General features: G+C 46.4%; 1 protein-coding gene across 4 annotated transcripts in view; it reads left to right on the plus strand.

Moving 5' to 3' along the window:
* Positions 1-15,615, plus strand: part of nin (ninein (GSK3B interacting protein)) — a 163,315-nt gene that overhangs the window by 47,688 nt on the left and 100,012 nt on the right. The window lies entirely within an intron of this gene.

Consider the following 15,615-nt stretch of genomic DNA (forward strand, 5'->3'; position numbering starts at 1 on the left):
ATTTGTATTAACTGGTTCTAGGTTTTGTTGCCTTTAACCTATGCATTTAACCTACATTGAAATATTTCAAGCCAGATAATTGACTTTAATTCCCAATAGTTATGTGATTGTTATACCAAATCCATTGGTATAGTGTCCAAGTGAGACACACTAAATAATGTTACACAGGCTGTATTTTACATTATGGCATGCTCTGATATCCCACATGCTGTTTTTCATATAAAGATGGAGGGGCTGATTCATCCTTTGGGCTCGGGGGAGGGGGAGTGGTGAAAACACAATGTGCGCACTTTTACAGTTTGCAGACTGCGAGCCAGGTCCACAGAGATACCATTTATGTCTTTTCACAGCAGAGCCAGGCTCGCTGTGCAGTTTGTGAGGCGTGTGTGTGTGTGCGTGCGTGCGCGCAGGCTGGTTGAAAGGCCCACATCTCTTCCCTCACCCTCTCTCCAACCTATTCACCTTTGCCTCTTCAGATTACCCATGCCATCCCTATGCTTCTCATTTGCCCTCCACAATCATTCCTCCAGTATGTGCTATGTACAATTCTCAGATTCCATGCAATATCAATGGTAATTGTTGTGGTCCAAATATGTGCGGGTTAGTTTGATTGGCCATGATAAATTTCTCCTTTAATGTCAGGGGGATTAGGAGGGTAAATATGTGGGGTTACGGGGATAGGACAGGACCTGGGTGGGATTGTTGTTGGTGCCGGCTCAATGGGCCAAATGGCCTCTGTCAGCACTGTAGATTCTATGAAATTATTTTACATTACTTGGGGAAAGAAGCTAATCCTCACACTATCAAGCAAAAGCTTCCATTTCATTGATACTGAGCAAATTGCATTCTGCCACATGGATAAAACTTTATAATAGTTGTAATCTATTTAACTTGCGTCAACAAACTAGAAACCACATCAGTGGGACAATCTTTTATTACAGTTACTTAAAACTGTCATTCATTCTCAGCTGAATGGGAACAACTACTGCGCTGAAACTTTTAGCATTTGAAATTCAGCCAAGCATTGGACTGCTAATCAAGCAATAGGCTGCTCTCTGGAAAGGAAAGAACAGGGGGTGCTCATTTCCATTCCAAATCGGGGGGGTGTCTGTCAATCAATGTAAGGAAGCATGTGGTTAGACTTTTTGCAAATGTCAAATACTGTAACTCCTGTCACCAATTGGAAAGGCATCTGGAACAGTTGTGAACGTGCACTTGGCCCACATTGCATACACAACTCTTCCTGATGTTTTCTGGTTTACAGCTGGTGTTCGGAAATGAGGACTCCAGTGAGTTTGTTTTGCACTCCATCCGTTTCCCGCAGGTTGCATTCCACAAGAACCTGCAGGCTTATCCGACACAACTATAGCCTTGAAAGCGAACTGTTTATTCTGAGTTTGTGCAGGGAATTTTTGGGCGTACTTGCGTGAATGAATCTCAGAGGGATTCACGCTGGAAAGTGAGGGAGGCGGGGGGAATAGGGCCTCATCTGACTGGAGAAGCGAAAATCCGCGCTGAGGAGGCCACTGTGCATGGTTCGATCTGACAGTGGGGAGATCGGCACATGCACACTGGCCCCTTCACCGTTGGTCTCCCGATCGCTGGCCTTCCGAAATCTTCTCAGGCCTCCCCCTCCCGATTGTTGGGCTCTCGCCCCCTCACCCTCCCCCATCGATCCCATTACAGAGTGGCAGCAACCCCCCCTCCCACCACCAGCACTGATCACCCCCTTTAGGTTCTGGCCCCACCCCCTTGGCATTGCCCGATGCCCAGTAGGCAGTGTCAGGGTGCCCAGTTGGCACTGCCAGGCTGGCACTGCCCAAGGGTACCCCCCATTGCTCCTGACCTCCTGAGGGGGCTTCAATGGCCTCTGTCCCCATCAACAGGGTGAGCACACCTGTTCCCCGTTGGTGGGGAGCAGTTGTAAACCCTGTTGGTGGGGACCTCTCCCGGCGGGGGTGGGGAGACGCTAGCGGGCCCAGAGACTACTATTCCAGGCCCGCTAATTGTACTGAAATTGAAATTTCAATATGTTAATCAGCTCTGTGCTAATTTCTGGCACGAAGCTGATTACATGGAAAAAGGGGTCTGGAGATCGGCCAGATGTAGTTGCAAGTCCTGCTGAAGGTTGATGTATCCCAGCCCGCTGCTCCCGTGAGCAAACTCACCTGCACAAACTCAGAATAAACAGTTCACTTTCAAGGCTATAGTTATGTCGGATAAGCCTGCAGGTTCTTGTGGAATGCAACCTGCGGGAAACGGATGGAGTGCAAAACAAACTCTAGCTGCTCAGTGGGCTGGGAGAATCTAGGCCTATGTGTTCAAAGCCTACATTGGCTGATTGATTTTTATCAAAAGGTAGCCCTAAACTAAATAGCACAATCAATTCTCCTTTTGAGTTCACTGACATTTCCTGATTATATACCTTAATCGTTTACAGAATCATCAGAAGCATGTTTCACAGAATAAACAGTTGATAAATGATAATTGGCAAGAACTTGAAGTTGGTTAAGGACTGAACATATCTAAGAATGGCTAACTTGAAATCTATTGTTTGTCTCTATCAAGCCAACCTTGTTCATTTTAATGCAAGCAGCTGACATTTTGAGACTGACAGAGGCTGCAACTACACCTGTGCAGGAAGTGTTGCAGCCCAATTAAACTCAGCCAATGTCAAACCAGTTTCTTTTATGAACTAGAACCACTTAAATCACAGTAAAGATGATAGCACAGGATGACAGGACATTTTGTCACATTTTTCATTGCATTATTGCACAGTGGCACAGTGGTTGGGTGGCACGGTGTCACAGTGTTTAGCACTGCTGCCTCACAGCGCCAGGGACCCAGGTTCGATTCCCAGCTTGGGTGACTGTCTGTGCGGAGTCTGCACATTCTCCCTGTGTCTGCGTGGGTTTCCTCCGGGTGCTCCGGTTTCCTCCCACAGTCCGAAAGGCGTGCTGGTTAGGTGCATTGGCCATGCTAAATTCTCCCTCATTGTACCCGAACAGGCGACGAGGGGATTTTCATAGTAACTTCATTGCAGTGTTAATGTAAGCCTGCTTGTAACACGAATAAATAAACTTTATGGGGATAGGGCCTGGATGAGATTGTGGTCGGTGCAGACTCGATGGGCCGAATGGCCTCCTCCTGCCCTGTAGGATTCTATGATTCTATGAAACAGCACTGTAATGCATGTGAACAAATACAAAAGGCTGGTCAATGTAAAGGTCAACTTACCTTTACAGATCCCTATAATGAATCTCTGTATTAAAAATACACCCACATTACAATATATACCTAACAGTGACATTTGAAGGTATGGAAACCTTTCAAAATGTTCCAGACTGCTCAGCAGGGCTTTCCATTTCTTCATGAATTCTCAATCCTGGCGTGCTTTTAATGGGCGTCCAAAACTCGCACTACCAGATGAGAATGGTACGCAGGAGGAAATCTGATTTTTTTTACCCCCATTTAAAAGGGGAAACCAGACTTCCACAGGGGTGAGTGCGTGTTTTGCACAATTGGCATTCCCGACCTGCAAAAAGGACAGGGGACAATGGTGCGGTGTTGGGAGTGTGGAGGAAATTGGATTCCAGCCAAAGAAAAACCCCAAATGTGGCCACTTGTGCAGCATGGTGGCACAGTGGTTAGCACTGCTGCATCACAGCACCAGGGACCCCGAGTTCAATTCCTGGCTTAGGTCACTGTCTGTGTGGAGTTTGCATGTTCTCCCCGTGTCTGCGTGGGTTTCCTCCGGGTGCTCCGGTTTCCTCCCACAGTCCAAAGATGTGTGGGTTAGGTTGATTGGCCATGCTAAATTGCCCCTTAGTGTCAGGGGATTTGCAAGATAAATATGCGGGGTTACAGGAATAGGGCCTGGGTGGAATTCTGGTCGGTGCAGACTCGATGGGCCGAATGGCCTCCTTCTGCACTGCAGGGATTCTATGATTCTATGAAAATTCACCTTCGCATCCAAATGAAAATCCAGCGCATGGTGCAGCAAAAATCATATTTATTTAGTAATTAGTTTTTAGTCATTGTTTGACAATTGAATGCAGTTTGAGATGGATAGATCAGAATTGACTTTTTAGATTCATTACAGTGCAGAAAAAGGCCATTTGGCCCATTGAGTCTGCACCGACAACAATCCCACCCAGGCTCCATCTCTGTAACCCCACATATTTAACCTGCTAATCCCCCTGGCACTAAGGGTCAACTTAGCATGGCCAATCAGCCTAACCTACACATCTTTGGGACCAGTTACCACAGCACTCAAGTATAGTGAGAAATAAAGGGCGAACTCTTGCCATTTTTTGGCATTTGGCAAAGTGTCACCTCAGGCGGGAAAGGCGAAGGGTAGCGCACCAACTGCACTGCTGGGTTTTCCCGCTGTATTTTTAAACACCTTTGCCAGAAAAAATGAAAGGGGGGATCCTGATGCCTTTCTGTTTGGAAGCTGCTGTTCTGAATATGGGGACTTCGGTGAGTTTGTTTTGCACTCCATCCATTTCCCGCAAGTTACATTCCGCAAGCACCTGCAGGTTTATCCCACATAACTATAGCCTTGAAAGCCTTTTTTAAACGGGAAATCCCACTGGCGTACAAGCTGTTTTGGGACTCCTGCTTGATTCTCTTCCCCCCTCTGCCAGACCCTCACCCTCCCCAAAACAGGAGCAGAAAATCCCCCTCTCAGTCACGCTCATGATCCTATTGGTGCACTTTCATAAACTGGCTTTTACTTCCTGAGAAACAGCTATGGAAACAAGAAATTGCCCCATATATAAATGAGTACCAACCCAAAACATGTTTTATTCATTATATTATGCCAAACATCAGTCACAGTGAGTCTGAACACAATGCTTGTAATTTGTTGACAAGCCACTTAGTTCCTGGCTATAATACTGTTGATTAAACTGAACGCTTTATTTTTTGACTTCCATCAGATATTTCTGTTGTCGAGGAAGGAGCACTTCCCATTTGCTGAAGTGTGACCTTGCGCCACATTATCTGATATAATGATATTGCGAAAAAGTTGACCCAAAGCTCTTGATATAGTGCCTAGCTCACTGGATATTTGATACAGCACCTAGCTCACTGGATATTTGATACAGCACCTAGCTCACTGGATAGGAGCCCACTAGTAATCTTCTACTTTTAATCTTTTAATTTTACAGATTATTCTCCACGCTCCCTCTTTGGTACAAAAACAAGCAATACAACACTTGCTCAATCTACTAATATTAATAAACCAGGGCTAGTATTTACACTTTTATATGCAGAGTTTGTAAAACACTCTGAGCTCCGCCATTCCACACAAGCTGTAACAAAGGTAGTGAATTAGCGTACATTACAGAAGATATACCTCTATCTAAGCATGGTTCAGTCATCCAACCCTCAGCTGCCCAGACATTGGGCTGAATAAAACTCTGTGAAAATAGGAGTATTACATGCCTGCGCCAATGTATCACCAGGTACGATGACATTGGGTCGTGTTCTGATGACTGCACGTCCGGTCCAGATAATTTGTTAGGTAGGTGGGGCTAGAAATCAGGAGGTCGTCTGTTATTCAAACTTTATTAAATGGTATTATTAGACTGAATAATCTCCCCATTGACAGCAGTAATACATGGTGTGAACAAAAAATCTCTTGTGTTCCATGCCAGGTGGGTTTCTCGGTTTTTCTGTATCAGTCAGCTTGTTCGGGCAGATTTAATTCATTGAGCTGAGCCCTGAGTTTCAGTTTAGCAGTTCATGCTGCTGCGACTGCTGGTAGTGCTTCATACAATAAAAAAACGTTTCCATTTCAAACTTCCCATATTTAGAGGCCTTAATTGTCCTGCAGAGAGGTCCCTTTTGACCCTCACCATCGCCTCAGCCTTCTAACTAGGCCATACATGGGAATAGTTGTCTCTGTGGGAGACGCATCCTCCAGTGAGGTGAAAAGGAGGAGAGAGAGAGGAAGAAGGAAACATCGAGTGGTCCAGGATGCTGTGGTGGTGCATGAGGGCGACAGAACCTGGCAAACCAAAAACACGATGAAGCCCATCATGAATCATCAATGGAGGCGTGGGAGCAGCCCCTCGAGTATATAAACTTCTTCAGTTGTCTGACACACAATGTCAGAGGAGTCTCAGGCAGTCAAGAGGTACAGTCACATCTCTTTGTGACATGCTGGCAGAGGAGTTCTTGTCCAATTGCATTGGTGGTCAACCAATGCCAGTAGCTTTAAAGATCACTGTTACACTTAACCTCTTTGCAACACGATCATTTCAGGCTGCATGTGGAGACCTCAGTGGCATTACGCAGCCTGCTGCACACCACGGCATCAAGGTCTTCACTGATGCTATGTTCAGAAGAGCAGGAAATTACATTTCTTTCACAATCGACTGCCAGGGTCGACTCAAAAGAGCCAAAAGATTCGTGGCAATTGCAGGTTTCCCCAGGGTCCAGGGATTCATTGACTGCACGCATGTCCCCATAAAGGCTCTAGCTGGCCAGACCTGTACCTTTATTAACAGGAAGGATTTCACTGGTTGAATGTCCAGCTCTCTGACCATAATTGACAGATAATACAGGAATGCACGAGGTTCCTGAAGCCCTGGATGGTTGGCCTCTGGATGACGAGGGTTACCCATTGATGGCTCATGGCTCCAATGAAGACCCCGAGAACCGATGTGGAGGGAAACTATAATGACAGCTGTGGAAGTACCAGGCCCATCATAGAGCAGACAATTGAGCTGTTAAAAATGAGGTTTAGATGCCTTGACAGATTAGGAGACGCATTGCAGCATGTTGCACCATGTGTGTCACTCATGGCTGTACTATGCTGCACCCTCCATTACCTCGCTATTCAGAGAGCGGGTTCCCTTGAGAAGAAGGGCAGATGGCAGCCATTCATCTAAGGATGAGGGTAAAGACGAGGTGAGGGAACACCACAGCGTTTGGGTATAGGACCCTAGATGTGATCACATAGATGGCTGTGATACAAGGGATGCCTTGATAAGAGAGGGGTTTCAATGGGTTGTGAAATCCCAGCCTCAAAAATGCATGCACTGAATGTGTCCAAGCATCACTCCATATGGAATGTGAGATTCATGTCACCATCCTGTCAACACACCCAGCGTGTCCAGTCCTTGACATAAGTGCATCCTGCCCACCCTCAATTATAAACCTCATGTTGGAGGCTGAGAAGAAGTTCAATAGCTATGACATATTGAAATAACCTCCACATGGGGCACTGTGAAGTTCAGGTTCATTCATTTATGAGACGTCTTATTAATGAGCAGACTTTATGCACCCATGTGACCTGCTTGGTGACCATTGTGAAGTTTTCTTAAAGTGTTTCCTCGTGCTCCAATCCAGTGCTTCTGCCTCACTTGCTGCTGCAATGGAGAGAGGCTCCTGAGCTGCTATGACTTGTCCTGGATGACTTTGATGAGCGTCTTTTGTGTGGTTGAGGCCTTGAGGACTCCGGCACATTACAAGACCCCTGCTGATTGGCAGCAGGAGTTTCTGTTGCTAGAACCAGCACTAGATGAGGAGAATGTTAATGATGGATGGAGGAGAGGCTGCCCCATTGGCCTGAGTGGTACTTCTAGATGGCTTCAGCAGCTGCTCAATCTCTGCCTTTAGGCCCACTTGGTCCTCCCTGCCTTCCAGCGAGGTCCCAGCTGCTGGCTTAATCTCCTTGCTCCCTGTTGCCCTGGCTTTGGGCCCCTGAGCTGACAGCCAGGGCAGTGATGTACAGGTCAGAGTGCATACCCATGAGTACATCCGCATTATGTTCAGCTTGTTCTTCCAGGATAGTCGCCAGTCAGTCCATGGAGGAAGCTTGGCACTTGGAAGAGTGAATGATTGTAGTGCACATCACCGAGGTGGACATCTCCAGAGAGCAGACAACCCCTCTGGCATGTCTGCCAAATCTCCACACACATCGCGCTGGACATTTAACATCTGCTGCCCTACAGACAAGGCCCATCATCCGACTCGGAATCAGTCTCTGGACCACTTCTGACACACCTCCTCTGACTGCCCATGACCTGCTCCACCACATTCTCCGGCAGCTGCATGGTGAATGTGAAGTGCCCTCACCAGATTGTGCCTGCCCTTGTCCCAACATGCTAATCCCGGGAGTGATGCCAGTACCTGTCCTGCTGCTTGGGGCAGAGAGAGGATGTGACAGTGTTTCCCCTGAAGGTTTTTCTTCATCCTCGGAAGGAAGTGACAAGCTAGTTTCGACATGTTGCTCCATGGAAGAGGCTTCACCTGCACAAGAGAGACAAAAAAGGGTATTAGTCTGGAAAAACATTTCAACAGCTCTGAGATCTGACATAAGGCAAACATTATTCACTTGCAGCAACACCAGACATTTTCCACTAGGAAGCTGCCATGGCTTTTAACGATGTGGAGATGCCGGCGTTGGACTGGGGTAAGCACAGTAAGAAGTCTCACAACACCAGGTTAAAGTCCAACAGGTTTATTTGGTAGCAAATACCATAAGCTTTCAGAGCTTGCTGCTCCTTCGTCAGATGGAGTGGTCTCTGTTCTCCAACAGTTGGAGAACAGAACACTGTTGGAGAACAGAGACCACTCCATCTGACGAAGGAGCAGCAAGCTCCGAAAGCTTATGGTATTTGCTACCAAATAAACCTGTTGGACTTTAACCTGGTGTTGTGAGACTTCTTACATGGCTTTTAACACCAGGGCAAGAATTTTGACATTCATTGAATCCACTTCCCACTTGCTCAATTCCCCCTTTGCTCCCATTTCAGCAATTTGCTATCTCACCAAACCCACATCTTCCTCTAACCTCGCTTCCGCGTATCACCCTAGAGGTTCCAGATGAAGAGAATATCCTCCTTGTGCAGCATTAGGATCTCAAGTTCAGGCATTCCACCTCCAGTTTGAGCTCTCTTCCTGAAAGTAGGTGTAAAATTGCAGTGACAAACACTGTTAGGTTAATTGACGTCATCCCCCTATGTATGATCAGGACAATGCTTGGCAGCCAAGATGCTGACGCCTTTCTCATCTGTACAGGCTCCTTAACTGCATATTTCTGCTTTGGACCTTCGATCACCTCAGAAGCCTGCAGCGTTTTGAAGCTACCCTGCAGCTTCTGGGTGCAGGAATACACATACTGAGGACTTACTCACCCTGGCTGACCTCAGAAGCTCACCCTGGCTGACCACATCATGGCCTCAGAAGGTCATTGTGTCCAGGTGATATGAACTAGTCCTACGCTGCTGACCTCCGCTGCCAACTCCACCCAGGCTACACATCTGATCCACTTCCCATTATCTGGTTTTAGCTGCTGATTCGGGAGTTGAGAGGATCGGCTTATGAGGAGAGACTGACTAGACTGGAACTATAATCATTGGAATTCGGAAGACTGAGGAGAGATCTTATAGAAACATTTAAGATTATGAAGGGAATAGATAAGATAGAGCAGAGAGGTTGTTTCCACTGGCAGGCGAAATTAGAACTAGGAGGCATGGCCGCAAAATAAGGGGGAGCAGATTTATGACCGAGTTGAGGAGGAACTTCTTCACCCAGAGGGTTGTGAATCTATAGAATTCCCTGCACAGTGAAGCAGTTGAGGCTACCTCATTGCTTGTTTTTAAGGCAAGAATAGATACATTTTTGAAGTAAAGGAATTAAGGGCTATGGTGAGCGGACGGGTAAGTGGAGCTGAGTCCACGAAAAGATCAGCCATGATCTTATTGAATGACAGAGCAGGCTTGAGGCGCCAGATGGCCTACTCCTGCTCCTAGTTCTTATGTTCTTATATCAGGTGGACACAGCATGGAGGAGGGCCCAGAGAGAATAGTCATTGAATCACAGGGCTGTTTGGTCCTTTTCCCCTCACTCACTAACCTCAATCATCCGTCTGTGGAGGGAAACATCTTGTATCTAACCAACTCCTCTTTATTAAGATCTTGAAAGCATATTCATGTTCAAATTGAATGCCACCTATGATCAATGACAAGAAACAACTTAGACTATGGACATGTCTGAAAAACATTAAAACATTCACACTTGCCTGATACGAGATCCTGTTAAATAATGCTGCAGCTCTGTGTAAAATGTACACATTTGCAAGATGACCCGACACTGCACTGATTGGGTGGAATGCTCACTCCCTTTAGGCCTCGGGGCCATTCAACCTGCCCTCCAGCCCGAATTTGCATTATTGCTGTTTTATACAGTGTTCTTGGACGCCGGAGGCAGAAGTCAAAAGGCCACCCACTTCTGCGTGTGGGTCCCACCCACTTCTGCGTGTGGGTCCCACCCACTTCTGCGTGTGGGTCCCACCCACTTCTGCGTGTGGGTCCCACCCACTTCTGCATATTGGCCCTGTCCACTTCTGCCCGCCACACCTGACCATGTTAATCAGCCCATTGGACCAGCCTCGATTACCCTATGTTCCATTGTCCACTGCCTATCTTAGTTCTAATACCAAGGATAGAACAATGTGATTCTGCTGAACAAAGAGACAATTTTTTTACTAAAGTAAAAATTCGTTTAAGCACAACAAACACATCTGTATTCTAATCTCAGAATTTAGAATGAATGGTCTTAAACAGCACTGTTTTACTTTATAATGTCCGTATGGATAAGAAAAATCATTTGGCCAATCTTAAATTATTCACCCAGAAAGACCCTTTAGGTCACATCTATTTATTCACAGTTCCTAACTGTTTCTTAAATTACTCCATAATGTTGCTGCTTTAACCTAGGCGGGAATCTGTTTCATGTGTTGATGACACTTTTTGTATGAGGAAGTGCTTCATATTCGTCCTAAATTTGTCTTTATCCAGTTTGAATCTGTTCCCTTTGTTATGCTGCCATGGATTATCTTAAATTCACATTTACCATTCCTGGGCTGTATATTATCACCCATACCTCTCTGTAAAGTCACACCTTTGTCTGCTTCTCTCCAAGCTGTATAGGAGGGTTTCTCACTGCCTCAGAATACAGTCTTTTGATGCAAGCGGCCAGTGTTTTGGTTGCTTTCTGAAGCACCTCGAGGGCAATCACAGGAATACTTTGATAGCTAAGCTTGAACCTGCTCTAGACCATAACATCAGCCCCAAGGGAGGATGTTTCACCACAGATAAAGCTGAATCCCGCTAACGTGTCTCACTCAATTAATCGTATCTGAATATGCATATGAAAGGAGAGAGTGAAAATGGCAGCTTGGAGCAAGTTCTTTGATCCTGCGTTTATACAGAATCCACTCTATTGATAGATACCTAATTAACATTTTATAAAGAACATTGGACGATATAGAAACGATATTGGTGTCGTGGTTAAGGTATCATGTAGATTGTAGGGACGTAGGAAACTAGGAGTGTTATCATTGGAGCAGAGGAATTTAGTGGAACATCAAATAAAAGTATTTGAAATTCAAAAGAGAGTTGCAAGAGTAATGGCTATATTAGCTGTCAAAGGGGCATAAATTTAGCATTATTGCGAGAAGAAAGAGGTTAAAAATATTTATTTGCTGACTTCATCCATGGCTGGCATTGTTTGGGACGGTCTTTGGTGCAGTCCTGAAAATATAGCGATATTTCTTTTCGGTGATATGTGCTGCTGACAAAATCAACTAAGGATCTAGTGTGTTCTGTGTAACCTCTTGAACAATAGGATATGATGGCCAGTGCCCCAAAGTATCAGATTATAACCTGGCATGGCTCAGGATATTCGATAAGGAATGCCTGACTCGGTTGTCGATTCATTTCAGGTGGATGCTAATTTCAGCTTGAGCACAATCCTCCAGTATCACACCTGAGAAAAGGAGAGGGCACTTTGGTCTCACTATCTGTCTCTGTTGAATTTAAAATCGCAGTATAGGTTACAATTGTGACACGCGTGATATTTCCAAATCATCCTTCTTTTTGGTTCAGAGCTCTTAGGCATGCGATTGATTCCTCTATTCCATCTGCAGAAGCCAGGAGGAAACTGTGAGATGGATCAGTGGCCAAAAGGAGGAGTGGCTGCAAGGAGAGGGAACTTTGGTGTATACAAACCCATTTCCGAGTGCGCTGGACAGGAAGTCATTCTCATAGTTAATACCCCCTTTGCTGAAGCCCATAACCGGAAGATCTAGATTCATCAAATGGTGAAGGGTAATACTGAGGTGTAGAATGGCAGATAAATGTCTAAAACACCAATGGGGCTGCTGCTAATTAAGCTTCTTCGTGTAGATCTTTCATCATCTGGAAAGCAGGTTCCTGGTATAATAGTAGATAAGGAAATGAGGCTTGTTACAACAACTGCTGAAAGCATTACGTACTGACTGGAAATGCAAACACTTTCCCATACCCAGCTCAGTGACTATCATGATTGGGTTCAGAAAGACAAAGTCAACAGAGAACTTGCCGCCACTCCTGACAGCTGTCCACATTCATTTCTTGCTCCAAGGAGCATTAATTGGCTGGAGGCAGGCCTTCTGTCCTCATCTGGGAAGCAAGTCCCACCTTCGGGAGCTGCCAGCCATCAGACTGACCGGCAGCGCTCTGGCCCCAACAGTGGTCACGGGAACATCCAATCCCAGCAAAGAAGAGCCAGATGCAAGGTAAGTCTGGGGGCTCTTGGCAGGACCATGACTTAGAGTGGGACAAGGGGAGTGAGGAACTGGGTTCGAAATCCAGGGTAGGGAGAGCTATCCAGACTGATCAGAAAAGGAAGCCATGAAGGAGGCAACTCCCCCCCCCCCCCCCCCCCCCTGTTCCTGCTGGAGGTCTGCGCAAGCTAACCTTCCAGCTCCACCACTCCTGTATCTAACCTCCTCCCACTGGCTGAGTAATTGTCACTTAAGGGCCTGAATTGGTGTGAGAGTGGACAGACTGCAGTGGGCCTCACTCACCCTGGGTAAAATTGCAGAGGAGTTGGTGATGGGTGGGTAGGCAACAGACCCTGGGGCGATTTATAAAATTCTGCCTAAATCTTTTTGCAGAAGCTATGGATCTCCAGCTAGTGAATCCACTAGTTATGCTGTGATCAAAAGGAAAGAGTCTAACACAGTTACACATCTTAATATCTGTTGAGATTCTCATCATGCTGCTTTTAAGAAACTCCTGTTACCTGCTGTCTACCTGGTGAAAACCCAAACCTGATCAATAACTAGTGACTATTAGTCTGGGAGAGGAAGAGAAATGCCTTTCAGGGTGAGATGGTACTGAAATGGCACAGTTAATATCAGAAGCTCAGAACCAATTGAACCTTCATAGTAAATTTACTCATATATAAACCAGATGGATCCTCCATAATCTATGGTGCCATTATTAATGGACAACTAATCTAGCTGATTAATTAGATATAAATGGATAGGTACAAGGGAGTATACAATGCATGTTAAAACGCTAGGAAGTACAGAGGACCAGAGGGATCTTGGGGTGTATGTCCAAAGATCCCTGATGGTAGCAGGACAGGTAGATAAAGTGGTTAAGAAGGCATATGGAATACTTGCCTTTATTAGCCAAGGCATAGAATATAAGAGCAGGGTGGTTATGCTGGAGCTGTATAAAACCCTCATTAGAGTACTGTGTGCAGTTCTGGTCACCACACTATAGGATGTGTTTGCACTGGAAAGGATGCCGAGGAGATTCACCAGGATGTTACCTGGGCTGGAGCGTTTCAGCTATGAAGAGAAGCTGGATAGGCTAGGGTTGTTTTCCTGATTGAGGTGTACAAAATTATGATATAGATAGGAAGAAACTTTTTCCTTTAGTTGAGGGGTCAATAACCAGGGAACATAGATTTAAGGTAAGGTGTAGAAGATTTAGAGGAGATTTGAGGAAAACCCTTTTCACCCAGAGAGTGGTGGGAAGCGTGAAAGGGTGGTAGAGGCAGGAACCCTCACAACATTTAAGAAGCATTTAGGTGAGCACTTGAAATGCCACAGCATACAAGGCTATGGACCAAGTGCGGGAAAATGGGATTAGAATATGTAGGTGTTTGATGGCCAGCACAGACACAGTGGGCCAAAGGGCCTCTTCCTTTGCTATGGGCCCGATTTTACCATTTTGATTCTAAGTGCTGAATCTGGGCGCAGTTCAGATCCGACATGGAAAATTCCTCTCAGGCAATTGCTCTAAGTCCGCACTTAGCCTGAAAAAAAAATCGCAGGTTTGAATCGTGCTGTGGGCGGGGCTTGTCGCGCCTGAAATGCTGCAGCTCCAATCGGAGCTTTCAACTGCGCATGCACAGTTAGAAAAAAAATTTTAAAACGCGCCCCTGTCACATCGCTCCCAGCCCGCAAAAAGTGGATAAAGCGGCCCGGGAGCAAAAAGCGGGAGCGATGGCTCCCACAGACATCGCCCCACCCCCACAACATAACTGTCCCCCTTATCCACCTCCCCCCCCCCCCCCCGCTACCCAGACCGATCGTGACCCTCTGCCCCCCCGCACCCCAACCAATCGCCCACAGAGTGGCAGTGGTCCCCCCTGCCCCCCCGCCCACCCCACCAGAGATCCATCTGGCCTCCCTCCTCCTCCCCCCCCCCCCCAACACCAGAGAGCGATCGGACCTCCCTACCCGCCCCCGCACCAGAAATACATCTGACCCACCCCCCCCCCCCTCCCCCACTAGAGAATGATCGGGCCTCCCTCCTCCCCCGCCCCTCTCACCAGGGGATGAGCTGACCCGCTTCCCTCCCCCTCCCACCACCAATCTGAGTCAGAGAGCCGTTGGAAGGACTGAACCTACCTCTGCAGAAGCTGGAGTGCCCAAAACAGACCTTTGCCGAACATGCCTGTTTCGCTCCGAACCTGGACGTGCAAACGCAATGGTAAAGGGGGAAATGCTGGTAAAGTTGGCCGGGCAGCCCATTAATTCAATTTAAATGCATTTAAATTGCCTTTGCACCCGTTTCGGGCACAGTTTGGATCGCAGCCATTTTCGGGCCTTGGTAAAGTGGGCACCTGCGCAGATGCGGGCGCGGATCGCGCTAATCACCTCACGCCCGACTTTACCAAGTTTTCGCGCCCAAATTGTAGAATTGGGCCCTACGATTCTGAGATATCACTCATGGCTGGGAGTCTTCCCTCTGGGCTCCAGGTAAAGCTGCGAACAAATGTCACGAGGGCTAGGGCAAGCAATGGAGAAGCTTATCAATGTCTTGTGCCACTAAGCTGTATAGTCTTAATTGATTAAATTCAAATATTACCTCTGTCGTTGCCTGGGAATTCTTTGACAATGGTAGATGCACCTAAACTTTCAGAATTGTGTAAAAACGATGTACCCTAGGGTGATGAAAGCGTGCTCCAAATTGGGCAGGCAAAACCCCACTAATGGGTGTATATTTCCCATTTCCACAGATACAAGGAAGCAGTAGAGAACTGAGGTTATAATTTTGCTTGCTGAACATTGTTAATTATCTGAGATGGGAATTATACTGGTTGAACTAATTGCTTCATAAATGGAATCAATATCTTCCGTGTTAAATTTCATAACTACTTATAGTTTTGAAAGACGTCATTTAGTTCGACAGTGTTGTGTTATCACATTTGCTAACAGCGTCACAGGAATTAATGTTGACTCGTGAGTAAAGCACAACGCTTATTGAGTCACTGTGATAAATAACTGGATTACATTTACAAGTAGCCTGTTTC

This window comes from Mustelus asterias, chromosome 18 (assembly GCF_964213995.1).
Source record: "Mustelus asterias chromosome 18, sMusAst1.hap1.1, whole genome shotgun sequence".
In the NCBI taxonomy this organism is placed as follows: Eukaryota; Metazoa; Chordata; class Chondrichthyes; order Carcharhiniformes; family Triakidae; genus Mustelus; species Mustelus asterias.